The sequence below is a fragment of the Herpailurus yagouaroundi genome, unplaced genomic scaffold (assembly GCF_014898765.1).
Source record: "Herpailurus yagouaroundi ecotype Mexico unplaced genomic scaffold, PumYag 159, whole genome shotgun sequence".
In the NCBI taxonomy this organism is placed as follows: Eukaryota; Metazoa; Chordata; class Mammalia; order Carnivora; family Felidae; genus Herpailurus; species Herpailurus yagouaroundi.
This window is the reverse complement of record NW_024412400.1, coordinates 17,484,897-17,499,723: the sequence shown is the minus strand read 5'-3', so window position 1 is coordinate 17,499,723 and position 14,827 is coordinate 17,484,897. Positions and strand designations below refer to the sequence as shown.

Here is a 14,827-nt window from a genome sequence, read left to right as displayed (position 1 = left end):
ACATTCCTTAGCAGCCCTGAAAGGACCCAAACGTGCCCAGGTCTCTTGACCAGTAACATTTTCCAAGGCTTTCCCGCAGTATCTCCATGACGAGAGGGGCCTTGGATTCCTGGAATATTCCTGCTCACGGAAGCGTCAGAGTTTGGGAAGGTGGGAGTTGATGACACAGTATTCCTGGAGGCAGGACAGGCATTTGTGCCTTCTCAGATGGGCCTCACCCTGCTCCCAGGAGCCAATTCCCCTGGATTTGGCACGTACATCACCTTATGCCAATGATATTTGAAGTACAGTGGCCAGAAACCCACGGAAATCTCCGTACTAACAGACACAAGTAACCTGTTTCAACCACATGTATGTTACAAATACAGTTCCCTGCGATCTGTTTCTGACATTGCAGGTTGGTTGTGTGACTTACTAACATGGAGAGAATACCTTGGCTTTGCATGGGAGACACAGCTACTGTGTGAAGCTCTATGGAGATCCACATTGTGTGGCTGCAAAAGCTGATTTAAAGGTAGATGTGGCCTTTTAACCCTCCCCCCCCCGCGACCCGCGGGGGGGGGGGGAAGCGACTTTCTAGAAAAGGTATTTCAGAAGCACTTGTTCTTTGGGCTTTAGATGAGAGATGCTGAGGTTGAAGTAAACATGGATAAACTATTTTGAAAGAAAGGCTTTCTTTTAAGATGCCCTAGATCAGTGCTGTCTGATAGAAATGTGGTACAACTCCAGTATTGTTCTTAATTTGACTTAGAATCACATTGAAAAAAGACACAGGCGAAGTTAACTTACTCACCTTGGAATGTTGAAATATTTGGGGCATGCTATTGGTAGTTTTAAAAAAGGGCAAATTGTACCTTTCTTGCTCTGTCTTGCAAGCCAGGGTACATTTCCCACTTGCGGCACATGTCAATTCTGAGAAGCCCCGTTTCTACTGGTCGATAGCCACATGTGGCTAATGGCTGTCATCATATGTAGGGCAGCTCTAGACAAAAGGCTGTGCTCCTGAATTGCTAAGAAATCATGCCTGATCCATTGAAGCGATTTCCGACTGGAGAGTAAATGCCCAAATTTTGTTTTATGAAAGAGCTTAAGCCCCTCGGAAAGGAAAAAACACCTTCAGGCTTTATGTATGTGCTTGCCATGCAACATGGCCAGTGATGTGTGGCTTTGGATCTGCTCCAGCTGCCTTGTGAGATAACGTGACTTTCGCAGCCATGGCGAGCTCACCTAACAGTACTCTTCAGGAACTGTAATCCGTTCAACCTCGCTCTGTACAAACACAGGTGGGGAAGTAGATCATTAAACTTGAGTGATCAACTGGTAGAGACAGCATCCAGTAGAAGGAAAGGGGTTTCGAGGCCAAGAAATGAAGCGCAGATTACAAAGCTGGAAAAGGGAAGGGAGAGGATGGACAGAAGCGAACTCAGAGGATTTAGGGAGAGAGGCAGCAGAATGTTCTAGCACTTCAGAAGTGGAAGGCGATCGGAAGCTCCAAGGAGGTTTGTTGACTCTGGTAGACATGGAGAGTTAATAAAAAAACAAGCTTGTCAATATCAGTTTACTTCTGTGTGATGAGAGCACAAGCAGAGATGTCTGTGTTTACCTCTGAGTTAAGAGGGAAGAAAAAAAGTACTCACAGAAGGCAGTAGGAGGTCACAGTGAAGAGAGATCTGGCTTTAGCACCGGGAGGGTAGCATGGGATTCTTCGCCGCTCCAGTCACAGCAGATAAAAGAAAGAGCTGGAAAGAATTCTAGGGACAAACAAGCTTGTTGTTTTTCCACCCGTATTTTCGTAAGGCCCCACAGAGAGGTAGGAGAGTGAGATTAACATAATCTCCTGTCACGGGATGTTTTATTCCAGGGCTTGTGGTGAATCTTAGTGTCCCTTAGAGCACCTGAGGAGAAAGCTCTGGTCTCCCGTTTATTTTTATTTTTTTTAATTTATTTTTTAATGTTTATTTTTGAGACAGAGAGCATGTGCAGCGGAGCGGCAGAGAGAGGGAGACACAGAATCCAAAGTAGGCTCCAGGTTCTGGGCTATCAGCACAGAGCCTGATGCCGGGCTTGAACTCACAGACCGTGAGATCATGACCTGAGCCGAATTTGGACGCTTTAACCGACGGAGCCACCAGGCGCCCATCTGGTCTTCCATTTATAAAATGGAAGGCTCGTCTACTTAAATTACCCATTCCCTCAAGACATGCTATAGAACTCTTCCTCTGTGTGACACTGATGATCCCTGATATTCTAGCAAGTGATGTACACTCTCTGAGAAAGGGGGTTCGGGTTTCCCTCAGTCAGAAGGTACGCTGGTGGTGATGAGTAATAATTGGAAATACCTGCTACAGCTAGGAGTAGAAGATGATGGCACCAGCACTTAGGAAGAAGTCTGGTACTTGCTCATAAAATGCACCTCTATTTTGGGGGCGCCTGGGTGGCTTAGTCGGTTGAGCGTCCAACTTTGGCTCCGGTCACGATCTCGCAGTCGGTGAGTTCGAGCCCCGCGTCGGGCTCTCTGCTGACAGCTCAGAGCCTGGAGCCTGCTTCAGATTCTGTGTCTCCCTCTCTCTCTGCTCCTCCCCCACTCATGATCTGTCACTCTGTCTGTCAAAAATAAATAAAGATTACAAAAACTGTTTTAAGTAAAAAAATACACCTCTATTTTATGACCTACCAATCTCCTTCCTAAGCGTTAGCTATCCAAAAAATTGTGTAAGGACGAACTTTGCAGGTTTTCATACTCGTCCAAAATGGGAAATAGCCCAGGTGTCCAACAGGGGAATGTATAAGCAAACTGCAGGACATGCGCACCGTGAGATGGTGTCCAGCAGCCATGTACAGGAATGTTAGAAATACTTTGCTGAGTGAAAGAATATCTACTAGAATGCACAAGAATATCTACTCGATCAGTGCATTTCTGTAAAGTCTTTATGAAGATGAAGGAGACACAGTACCAATACATGGGAAATCAGCACAATGTTGGTTTGAGTTGGGGGGGCTAAAACTAAATTTTTCAAAATGGAAACGGCATGGATTTGCTCAGTTGGTATATCTAAAATGTGTGCATGGCAACGTATGTGAATTTGACCTTAAAAAGAGAAGGGAAAACCGTTTCGAACTGAAGTGGATGATTAATGCGTTAAATTTTAATTAGTTAAATAGACTTTGAAATGCGTCAGAAAGACGAACTCACAGCTGGCTAGATAGATGAATAAAGGGACTCCATCTAACGTTAACAGAGTCTAAGTGATCTACCGGTATACACATTTTTTCAACTTTTCTGTATTTGGAAAACTTTGATAATTCTTGGGAGGGGGAGAGGGAAACAAGATTATTTGTAAACTCTGCTACTTTAGGGGGAACAAATTACTTTTATGTTCTTCCATAGACAAAAATCAATTCAAAATAGAGTATAGCCGTAAATAAAAGAGCGCTATACAACTTGTAGAAAAAAAGTTTTGCATGACCTTGTGTCAATTGGAGGTTTTAGGTAGGACACCAAAATTATTCACAGAAAAAAATTGGTAAATTGATAAATTGTTGAACTGATAAATTGAATGAAACTGAAGACTTTTATGCTTTTAACAGACCTTAGGAACGTAAGTACAAGTCATAGATGTGGAGAAAATATTTCCAAATCATGTGTATAGTAAACTACTTGTACCCAGAATATAGAAAGCACCATACAACTGAACAATAGGACGGCCCAATTAAATACGGGCAAAAGATTTGAATCTTCTTAAGAACAAAAAGATTGTCAGTGTTCTTAGTCTTTAGGGAAAACCACACCGATTTCCCAGCCACTGGACTAGTTAGGATTAAGAACACAAAGCAAATGTTGGTCAAAACATGGAGAATCCAGAACCCTCCTTACATTTCTGGTGGAAATGGAAAGAGGTACAGCTACTTTGGAAAAGAGGGGGTTTTCTAGACGGCTAAACATTCTAATTTTATTATATGTGCTGCCAAGGTGAACACGCCAGAAGGCTAAATATAAACTGACCATCCAATCCAGCAAGTCTGCCCTTGAGATTTTACCCAAGAGAAATGAAACCACAAGTCCACGTAAAGGCTGAAGGGGAACGTTGAGAGTAGCATTATTCATAGTAGCAAAAATTGGAAAATCATCCACATGTCCAGCTGGTGAAAGGCTAACCATAATGTGGTATATCTATACAATGGAATATTGTGTAATAAAAAGGAACAAACTCCTAATACGTGCTATGACCTGGTTCACCCTCAATAGCATTCTTCCAGGTGAAAAGACCTCATCTTGTAAACTTTGGAGATTTGTAAAGAAATATTGTAAATATTCATTGCTCTGGAATGTCTAGGAAAAGCGAACTTAGAAAACATAAGTTAACTGCCTAGGAGGGAACCGATAGTAACTGAAAATGAGCAAGAGGGAGATTTTTGAAGTGTGGAAAGGTTTTACAGCTGGATTATGGCACTGGTTGGCCATTTGTGTAAATTCACTCAATCGCTGAATCGTACCTTTAAAACAGATGCATTTAATTTCTCATGTTACCTTCCCAGCTAAGACCAGCATTCGAAACTTCAAGACTGATAGCACTCAAAAAATAGATCATCTCTCAGTGATGGTTGAGTTTTGTCTTCATGAGGGTGGAATCAGGCACATGATTTCCTTCATCCTTACTGGGCGACTTGTAGAAATTAACCTCTTTGATTTACTTTACTCCTCTGTAGAATAGGAATAACAATAGTATCTACTTGAGACTAACGTTAAGAAAATTAAATTAGATAAACAGTACTTGGGCACACACATGGAGAGCTTAATAAATGCCAACTCTAATGACTATGAGTATGATGATCTGGGAGGAGTGGCCATAGTTTCCTGGTTTCTTTTTTGGCTCCAAGATCTTAAATACATTTACGCTTAAGGGTTTGGCATAGATAGATTTTCTGAAAGAGCCTAGGATAGTATACTTCGCTAATTCTTAAACTGACTTTGAATTTTACTCTCCCTCTTGGCCACAGTGCCTTTAATTTCTTCTCAGATTTTTCAGAGCGCCAACTAGAGCAACTTCTTACTCCTCATTTGTGGCTTCCCGTGGTGCTGCCTAACTGTGAGCAGCCTTGACAAAGCCACGTATAAAAGAAAAGTCCAACGTAGCTACGTGAGGGTCCGAGGTCCTTGCCTACGAAGCGAAAAGCGTGGAATTTAATACTCCTTTGGCTATGACTTTGTTTCGACACTCATGCGGGTATTTTTTTGCATTGTGATTTTTGCTTGACCTCTTTAGAGACAGAGCCTCAGCTAGGAGAAATGGGCAGGGTATCGTGAAGCCTTTCTCGAAGTTCATGAGTATGGGGAGAGGGTAAGAGTTAAATTTCTGTTTACAGAATTGGGAGAATGCCAGTCATACAAACTGAAGACGGAATTTAAGATTATTTGAAAATGAAAAGCAGTTTTACTACTTCTCCCTGAACACTAACAATGTGAACTAGCTGTTAACCAAGTGTTTTCATTAAGAGGTCCTGCTGGGACTTCTTGTAATTTGGCAATTAGCAGCACCATTTACATACAAACAAAGAATGTGAAGTCCTTAAACAGTCTATCCCCACCCCCAGTTAAGGTTATAGCCAAGAGAAATCTTCCTCTATTTGTGGAACAAATATTTCCTAAATCTAAAATAGAGCGATAGCCTCCAAGACAGCTTTGGAACAATCAGAGACTTAAGACTGGGAAGCTTGGAATCAATAGATACAAATATTTAAGCTTATTGGTTTATTTTTGAGAGAGTGAGCAGGGGAGGGGCAGAGAGAGGGAGAGAGAGAATCCCAAGCAGGCTCCACGCTGTCTGCACGGAGCCCAATGCGGGGCTTGAGCTCACAAATGGCGAGATCATGACCGGAGCTGATACCAAGAGTCGGACACTTAACCGACTGAGCCCCCCAGGTGCCCCATCAGATCTAAATATTGTATCCAAAATTATTATATTTTAACCATCCCCATTGTCCCCTCCCCATTTCAGGTCTCCATCACACATTGCAGCCTCGGCATTTACTTTTCCATGGCCTTAGGAGGTAAATTTAAAACCAGAGGTTAAGGGGCGCCTGGGTGGCTCAGTCGGTTAAGTGTCCGACTTCGGCTCAGGTCGTGATCTCACGGTCTGTGGGTTCGAGCCCCGCGTCAGGCTCTGTGCTGACAGCTCAGAACCTGGAGCCTGTTTCAGATTCTGTGTCTCCCTCTTTCTCTGACTCTCCCCTGTTCATGCGCGCGCTCTCTCTCTCTCTGTCTCAAAAATAAATAAATGTTAAAAAAAAAAAATTTTTTTAAATAAATAAATAAAACCAGAGGTTAAAAACCTGTATTCCATTCCCTCATTGTCAAGATAAAGCACTAAGAAGAAGGTGATTTGACCTTCAGCACCTTCACATTACTTGCTGGCAGCTGCACCGGACAAGAACTCTTCCTTCCTGACACCCAATTCTGTCTTCTGTCCCACACATGACGGTGAGTCCCATCTGTGACTGTGCCACAGCCTGTTGCTTTGTTGGCAGATCCGTGGGTCCTAAACTCCACGCCAGAGCCAACTTCTGCCTGTGGCTCAGCCTTTCATCAGTCACCATTAGTCGTGCTCAGCTTTGTCAGTCCTCTTTTAACTGGGTGCTGACTGGTCCTGCTTTTAACTGGTCCTGCTTTAGGTGATAGGGCTTCAGTGGCCAGTCAAATTCCCTTTCACTCCTAACTGGCTTTCTGAGGTCCTCGAGGAAATCACTCTGCCTTCTTCGGTCTCTAATTCACAGTACTGGAGCCATGGATGTAGGTCAGGGCTTGCTGTTAGAGATGCCTCCAAAAGCCAAGGAGGTTAAAAACAGGTCAAGATGGCATCTGACCGTGTTGCTAGATATTTTTGAAAGATGACGTTAAGCCCAGGTTTCTATGTAAAGTCTCCCGATGAGTAAATGCTGGGAGGTAATTCCTAATTTTTTATTTACAATTACCTAGTGATTTTTTTTTTATTTTTTTTTTAACATTTATTTATTTTTGAGACAGAGACAGAGCATGAACGGGGGAGGGGCAGAGAGAGAGAGGGAGACACAGAATCGGAAGCAGGCTCCAGGCTCTGGGCCATCAGCCCAGAGCCTGACGGCGGGGCTCGAACTCCCGGACCGCGAGATCGTGACCTGAGCTGAAGTCAGATGCTCAACCGACTGAGCCACCCAGGTGCCCCTACCTAGTGATTTTTTTTAAAACATCAAGCGGTCTGAGCAGATTCTGAGTACAGCCGGTGAACTATACGCTGTAGCGAGTGGGGGGAGGGTGGAGCTGCTTTCCCCAGTGTAATGAACTTCCTGCTGTCATATCTCTCTACTAGTTGAAGGTAGCAGTTACTGGAAGTTTTTGGTATTCTTCCCCCTCCTTTCTTCCAACTTCTCATAAGGTCAGCCCTGCCTCGGACTCTGGAGCACGTTTTGGTTTTGGTTAGATGAAAATGAGGTCTTCCTGTGATCTTGACAGAACTCTCTGGTCTTGCTGACCATGTGCCCATGTTGACCAACGAGCACCCTACCTTGTTCAGCTGTACGTTGGGTGCTGGGTTAAGGAAGAGGGAGGAATCCATCAGTGGAGGGGGTCTGTGCGGTTATCCTTTGAATCTCTGAAGCCCTCTTACCCCCCTTCCCCCTTTGCATACAGTCTAGTGCAGACGGTATCATCTCCCCCCCCCCCCCGCAAAAAAAAACCTAGACCAAGAAACAAAAATAGCAGAAAAAGAACTAATTTGTGCAGAATAACTGCAATTAGCGACCCCATGCAGCAATTCTTAGATGATGGAGCGGTTCTTAAATGCAACAATTCTTAGAAATTGTACATCTCAGATGCCCTGAGTCTGGTATTGATTCATGCATTTGCTGACTAGGATAGTTGAAATTTGCCGCAGTCTTCTGTTACCTGCCCAACATGGCTGCTTTCCTTGTAGACCTCTGCACAGTCCTGGTCTGTGGCTTGTATCCTGAGGGTCAGGAGGTCAAGCTGAATCCCTAGTTCTTCCTGCTATGATCCCGTGAGCTGAGGCAAATGAATTTTGCTAAGTGCCATTTCCTCGTGTAAAACCAGGATCCCGCCACCTTCCTCGTGACAGGAAAGTGTTTTGTAAAAGAACTTCTGTGTCGGAGTTTAATAGCATAGGCACCAGAGTACAATAACCACGGTTCCTACCCCTGTTCGGCCGCTGCTGTCAGAGTAAGTTTGTAAAATGCAGATACATATGGTGGGGGGAGAAATAGTTTGCTAAGTTCTCAGTGCAAAACTGGATGCATAGAACTCTGCGTTAGAGATGATGATGATCAGGATTTCGGCAGTATTGGGTTTGGGCTGCTACCTGTACTCTTTTATTTGTAAGGAGAAGATAATAATGAAAACTAGTTTATGTATATCTAGCCCTTAGACTTTTCTAGGTGCTGTGCCAAGGATTTAAAAATTCTTAAATCTTCACAGCCATCCCGTGCTGTAGGCATGTATAGGAGGTACTTTTTCCCTTTTCACAGATGAGGAGACAGAGTTAATAGATGTTAAGTATTTTGTCCAAACTCCTACATGCCTTGGGAGAGCCCAGATAGACAAAAAGTCGACCTCCGATTCTATTCTCTTAACCACTGCATTACGGTGTCTCAAGGATGGTAGGGGGGAACAAAATGTATAGAAGGTGGGTCAAATCTGAGTCCAAACTACAGAGACTTGCATTTGGAATGGAAAGATGAAATGCTCATTGCTACAGCTGGCTGTTTCCAGGTCTGCTGAGAATCTCCTCCCGAAAGGGGGGAGGGAGAGGGTTTCAGAGTATAAACCCTTAGGGTCTCCATCATCAACTTGGCTGGGGAACAAGAAAATCTTGGGACAATAGGAGAAGGCTAAATGTATCCGAAAAATCACTGGATAATTATAAACAAAAAATTGATGCAGATAGTATATTCTTTGTTCATGACTTCTTTATATCCTGCTGGCTTATAAAATGATGATTTGGGGCAGGTTACAACAAAAGACACACAAACAATAGAAACGTTCAGACAAGGGTAAAAGGTCAAGAGACTGGGTATTTGAACTATTCATTTAGTACGATATTTTCCCAGCTGGGAAATGTACTGCAAAACTGAACTAAGATCAGAAGGGTGCTTCATAAATATATAGGTTAATTCTAGCCATATATTTGAAGTGCTTAGATAGCAAACCTCTCCCTATTTCACTATAATGGCCCAGCTTAATTTGTCATCTTTTTTTCCCTCCTTTTAAAGCATTGCTGAGACTTTAAGATACTCATTGTGAATTAATTTGGGATTTGGCATAATAACATTAATCATGCTAAAAGAATTCATTTGACAGTAATGCAGTATAATTAGTGATGTACTAAATCCATTGAGATCTACCAATAATTATAGAATCGCTATTTAAAACCTTATATAGACATTCATTTTTTTCTCCTCCTCGCCCCCCCCCCCCATTTTGAACCTGCAGCATGTAGAGACAAAGTCTTAGCTCTGACAATTTGCATTTTGAAATACTGGGCATAGGTCTCCAGAAAAAACTTTAGTAGACTTAGCTCTAACCTTAAAGGTCCCTTGCTTAGGGCAAGGTCTAAGAATTGCCTAAAAGAAGACTATTGAGGGGCGCCTGGGTGGCTTGGTTGGTTAAGCATCCGACTTCAGCTCAGGTCATGATCTCACGGTCCGTGAGTTCGAGCCCCGCGTCGGGCTCTGTGCTGACAGCTCAGAGCCTGGAGCCTGTTTCAGATTCTGTGTCTCCCTCTCTCTCTCTGCCCCTTCCCTGTTCATTCTCTGTCTCTCTCTGTCTCAGAAATAAATAAATGTTAAAAAAAAAAATTAAAAAAAAAAAAAAGAAGACTATTGAATCCTGAAGACAGCTGGCCCTGTCATGTGGAATTGCTGGGGAGCCTTAAGAATATGGGTCTGGAAAGACCTATAGGTGAACTTACAAAGCTTAAAGACTAGTAGAGTAGGGGCACCTGGGTGGTTCAGTCCATTGAGTGTCCAACTTCCGCTTGAGTCATGATCTCATTGTTCATGAGTTCAAGCCCCAAATGTGCTTGCTACTGTCAGCTCAGAGTCCACTTTGGATCCTCTGTCTCCCTCTCTCTCTGCCCCTTCCCGTCCCCTCCCCCCCCAAACAAATTAAAATACTAGAGGAGGAAAGAATACTTGGAATTCCCATTCCTAGATGGGGGAAATGTTTCCTCCTAAAAGTACTAACAATCTAGGGTGAGAAGAGGTGAGGAAAATGTTTTCTGCTATTGTCGTTACTTAAAATTTAAATATCCCTACAACATCACGCTCCCCCCCCCCCCCCGTATACTCAAGGCATTCAGATACTCACTAAATGTAAGAATATATCCTTCTCACTTATTTTTAATCATTAATTGTAAAATTCTGGTAATGCTAGAAAACCACAGAAAACATGAGATTCCACTCACTAATAACTAGCTTGGTAGACCGTTGATATTTTGCCATATTTGTTTATAATATCTCCTTTTAAAAAGAAATCTCTTCATGGTATATAGTTATGGAAGCCCCCTCCACTCTTCTAGCAATGCAGCAGGTTATCAGTAAAAATACATGTCTTGGGGTGCTCAGTGGCTCAGTTAAGCGTCTAACTTCAGCTCATGATCTCACACTTGGTGAGTTTGAGCGCCGGGTTGGGCTCTGTGCTGTAAGCAGAGAGCCCTCTTCAGATTCTCTGTCCCCCTTTCTCCTGCCCCTCCCCTACTTATGCATGCGCGTTCTCTTTCTTTCAAAATAAACATTAAAAAAAAGATATGTCTTGGCATTTTCTCATACCATAGGATCCCAGTGCTTTCAATAAGGAGAATGAGGCAAAAGCAGTAGGATATTAGTATGTTAGAAAACAAGCATAAAGGAGAATAGTAAGTGTTGGACCAGATTGCAGTGAACATAAAGTTGAAACCTGGTTTCAGAGTAGAGGTTACCTTAAGTGGTGGGAATCAAAGCATGGTTTCAGAGCAATGAATTAATTCTCTACGACTTTTTAAGTTCTGTGGTGCTTTGAATAAAGATAATAAAGTCCTTGCCCTCAAATACAAGTTCATCTGGAGAAATAATACCCACAAATAGACATGCGTTGAGAAATGGAACAATTATTCGTGCACCAGGCCTCGGCGACTTAGGGTACAACTTTAGATAAAGTTTGAGCCTGATTGAGAAAAGGGGGTTGTCAAGGAAAGGGGGAAATCGAGCTATTTTTATAATAAGAACAAGGAGAATGTTGTAACAAGACCTGCAGAAAACAAGAGGCCAAGCATAAGTACATCTCTGGTATGCTTTTGAAAACCGAAGCCCCATGGGGCGCCTGAGTGGCGCAGTCGGTTAAGCGTCCACAGGTCACGATCTCACGGTCCGTGAGTTCGAGCCCTGCATCGGGCTCTGGGCTGATGGCTCAGAGCCTGGAGCCTGTTTCCGATTCTGTGTCTCCCTCTCTCTCTGCCCCTCGCCCGTTCATGCTCTGTCTCTCTCTGTCCCAAAAATAAATAAACGTTGAAAAAAAAAAAATTAAAAAAAAAAAAAAAGAAAACCGAAGCCCCAGTTTGACCTGGCTTGGCTTAGTTGGAAGAGATCTTGGGGTGGTGAGTTAGAGCCCTATGCCGGGTGCAGAGATTACTAAAAATATAAGTAAAAACTAAACCAAACCAAAACAAAAAAACAACCTAAAGCCCCTGAGTGCTATATTCTAGGCAGCTGTAAGAACAAATTATACTATTGAGATAGTTATATTATTGGATGAAGGGTAAATTACCCAAATGAGGCTTAATATGATACTCCCATCACTAACCTATTCTCAAGCCAAAGGCACTTGGCTTAAGTAATTAAGTGAAAAGGCCAGGCTTCATGTTTTCTTGCTATAACTCAGCTGAACTTCCAAATAGGAGCCATCAAGTATTGGTGGCATTAATTTATAGAGCACACACAACTCACTTAAAGATGAGAAGAATGGAGTCCTGTCCTCCTCCCTTTACTACACCAGCACGGTAGATTGATCCAGTAATACTTTATCCCAACTGCCCTCATCCCTACATTACACTTTTCTTGCAGGACCGTTTTTGTCCTTAAAGTCCCAAATCAAATATTTCATCCAATGTCTATGAGATTTAGCTAGATTCTTGGATCTGTGTAGAAAAAAAAAAAAAACAACAACAACAACAAAAAACCTGGAAATTTCCATGGAGGAGCTTAATTTTAATTAAATCTATTTATCATTCCATAGGACTACCTTGACTTGTTCTGAATTCCTCAATTCTGCATCTCAAAGTATGTGCTCCATTGTCCTAGAAGGATAATTTAAAAAAATGCATATAGTGGGATGGTTTTTATGAGGCAATTATGCATGCCACATGGCTTCTCCACAGCAGTGGGATGCAGTGACCATGATCTTTGTTTTTTGTTGGGGGATGTATGAGGTTAAAGTCTCCATGTAACATCTGCTTATTTGTTGGATCTAAAAGACTTGAGTGTCTGCAGCTGTACTTATTTTTTTTTTTTTAATGTTTGTTTTATTTTTGAGATACAGAGAGTAAGCTGGGGAGGGGTAAAAGGGTGGGGGGTGGGGGGAGACATAGGATCGAAGCCTGACAGCAGAGAGCCCAATGTAGGGCTTGAACTCACGAATCGTGAGATCATGACCTGAGCTGAAGTCGGATGCCTAACTGAGCCACTCAGTGTCCCTGCAGCTGTGCTAATGTAAGCTGAAGATGTACCGTCAGAGCCCAGAAACATGCAGAGGGACCTGTGACTTTGAAAGTTTCTGTAGTCAAGGACCATTTACTCTCTGAACACATACTGAGAAATGCTGTTAGCCACAACTGATCTGTGTATCATGATCTGGACTCCCCAACCTGTTTTTTTTCCCCTCAACAACATGCTAATCTTGTTAAAGTATACACTTTATATACTCTGAAGAGTAGATCCCTAGGCTGATTTTGATATGCATTCACACGAGTTGGTGTGTGAAGGTGCTAGCAGTTTTGCATGTTTTCTATGCACACTAATGCAGGCCTGCGGAGAATAAGGTAAAATTTACTGTGTTCTGCAGCAAAAGTGGCAAACACATCTGAGGAATCGCTTTGTTTCCTGTAATTGTAGATGCGTTCGCACGCCCGATCCTCCCCAACTTTGTACAAAAGGATAGCTTTATTGCTGGGCTTAAGAGACTGCAGGGGTTATAAATATTTTTGGACGGAGCGTGTTACGTCCGAGTTCATCTTGATTGAGAGAGAAAACAACTTGGAAAGGCAGAAACCTCTCCTGATGGTGGAATTTTGAGGTGTAAGTGGGTTTATGCTGATGAGAGGTGATAACAGTTGTCAATATTTCCATTGCTTACACAGTGTTACCAACGAAGGGGTTAATTGACCCCTCAAATGTAACCCTGGTCTTAGTGGACAGGATTTGAAAGAGCCAATGCTTTTTGTACCCAGAGTATAATCCATCTGTTACATACTCAAAGTAGAATCCATACTCATACAAAGGATGATGACCCATCAATCAAGTAGACGTGAACAACTTTCTGTGCAATATGAGACATAAAGACGAAAAGACCCGAGGGCAACAGGTAGTTCTTAATTCTTGAAATGCTTTTCCACTTAAAAGCATCTTTTTCAGTTTGCAAGAATTTTTGTTTCAGCCAAGCTGATGGTTCTTTCTCTTCTTTCAGGCTTAATCATTTTTAATTTAGACTCAACCCTGAAACTTCTTTTTCTGTGGTTCTGATTTGTCAATGCCTGGTGTTCTTCTCAGCAGAAGATGTTGCACTGTCTGCTTACGCTTTTCAGTTTCTCTTTGACATCCGAGTAAAGCCTGCTAGTCTCTCCAACTGTATGCTGCTGGTTGGTATACTTTCTCAGCCCCCAAATTCTCAGATTCCCTCCAATTGTAGAAGCATTTTTGTTCCATTTAGAGATGATCTCTTGTTTCTTGGTTCTCACGTTGTGATTTTAAATGCTTTGGTAAAATAGATTATCCTCATTTTGCTTAGTATTGCCTAGAAATTGGGTCTGTTTTAAGAGCATGGCTAGGTACTGGGACCTAGCAAACCTTGAAACAGAAAATTATCTTAACACTCAGGAATGATCACTATTAGAATATGGTCATGTTTTCTCCTAGTCTTTATTGTTACATTGAAATGCCTATTTTGTGTAGTAAAAGGGCTTTCTGATGGAACTGGAGGGTATTATACTAAACGAAATTAGTCAGAGAAAGACAAATCTCATATGACTTCACTCATATGAGGACTTTAAGATAGAAAACATGAACTTAAGGGAAGGGAAGCAAAAATAATATAAAGACAGGGACGGGGACAAAACATAAGAGACTTAAATAGAACAAACAGAGGGTTGCTGGAGGGGTTGTGGGAGGAGGGGTGGGCTAAATCGATAAGGGGCCTTAAGGAATCTGCTCCTGAAATCATCATTGCACTATATGCTAACTTGGATGTAAATTAAAAAATAAGTAAATTAAAAAAGCACACACACAAAAAAGAAAAAAGGGCTTTGGAAAATACATCATCTAAAAGCAGTGGTAGGAATATTTTCTTATCTTGCCAAATTTAAAATCATATTTGAAGATGCTGCTTAGTTAGCGCACTTGCTTGTAAAAAGAAACGATTTCCAAAAATTTCGAGAGAAAACTGAGGACAATAGGTCACTAATACAATCCCCTAAGAGATGAACGTGCATACTAGGCTTCCTTGATAGCGTAGGAAATGATTGAGAAGTTACAGTGCATAGTGAAATCTCTGTGTTGGCACATTGCACTAGCTTTTCTTATGGATAAATTATAG

General features: G+C 42.2%; 1 protein-coding gene across 6 annotated transcripts in view; it reads left to right on the top strand.

Moving 5' to 3' along the window:
- Nucleotides 1–14,827, top strand: part of RARB (retinoic acid receptor beta) — a 771,689-nt gene that overhangs the window by 93,329 nt on the left and 663,533 nt on the right. For 4 of the 6 annotated variants that reach the window (XR_005792006.1, XM_040480043.1, XM_040480041.1 and 1 more), the window contains exon 3: nt 398–514. The exons of the other annotated variants lie outside the window; for them this stretch is intronic. The gene's annotated coding sequence lies outside the window, so the exon portion shown is untranslated. The remainder of the gene's footprint in view (nt 1–397; nt 515–14,827) is intronic. 6 annotated transcript variants of the gene reach the window in all.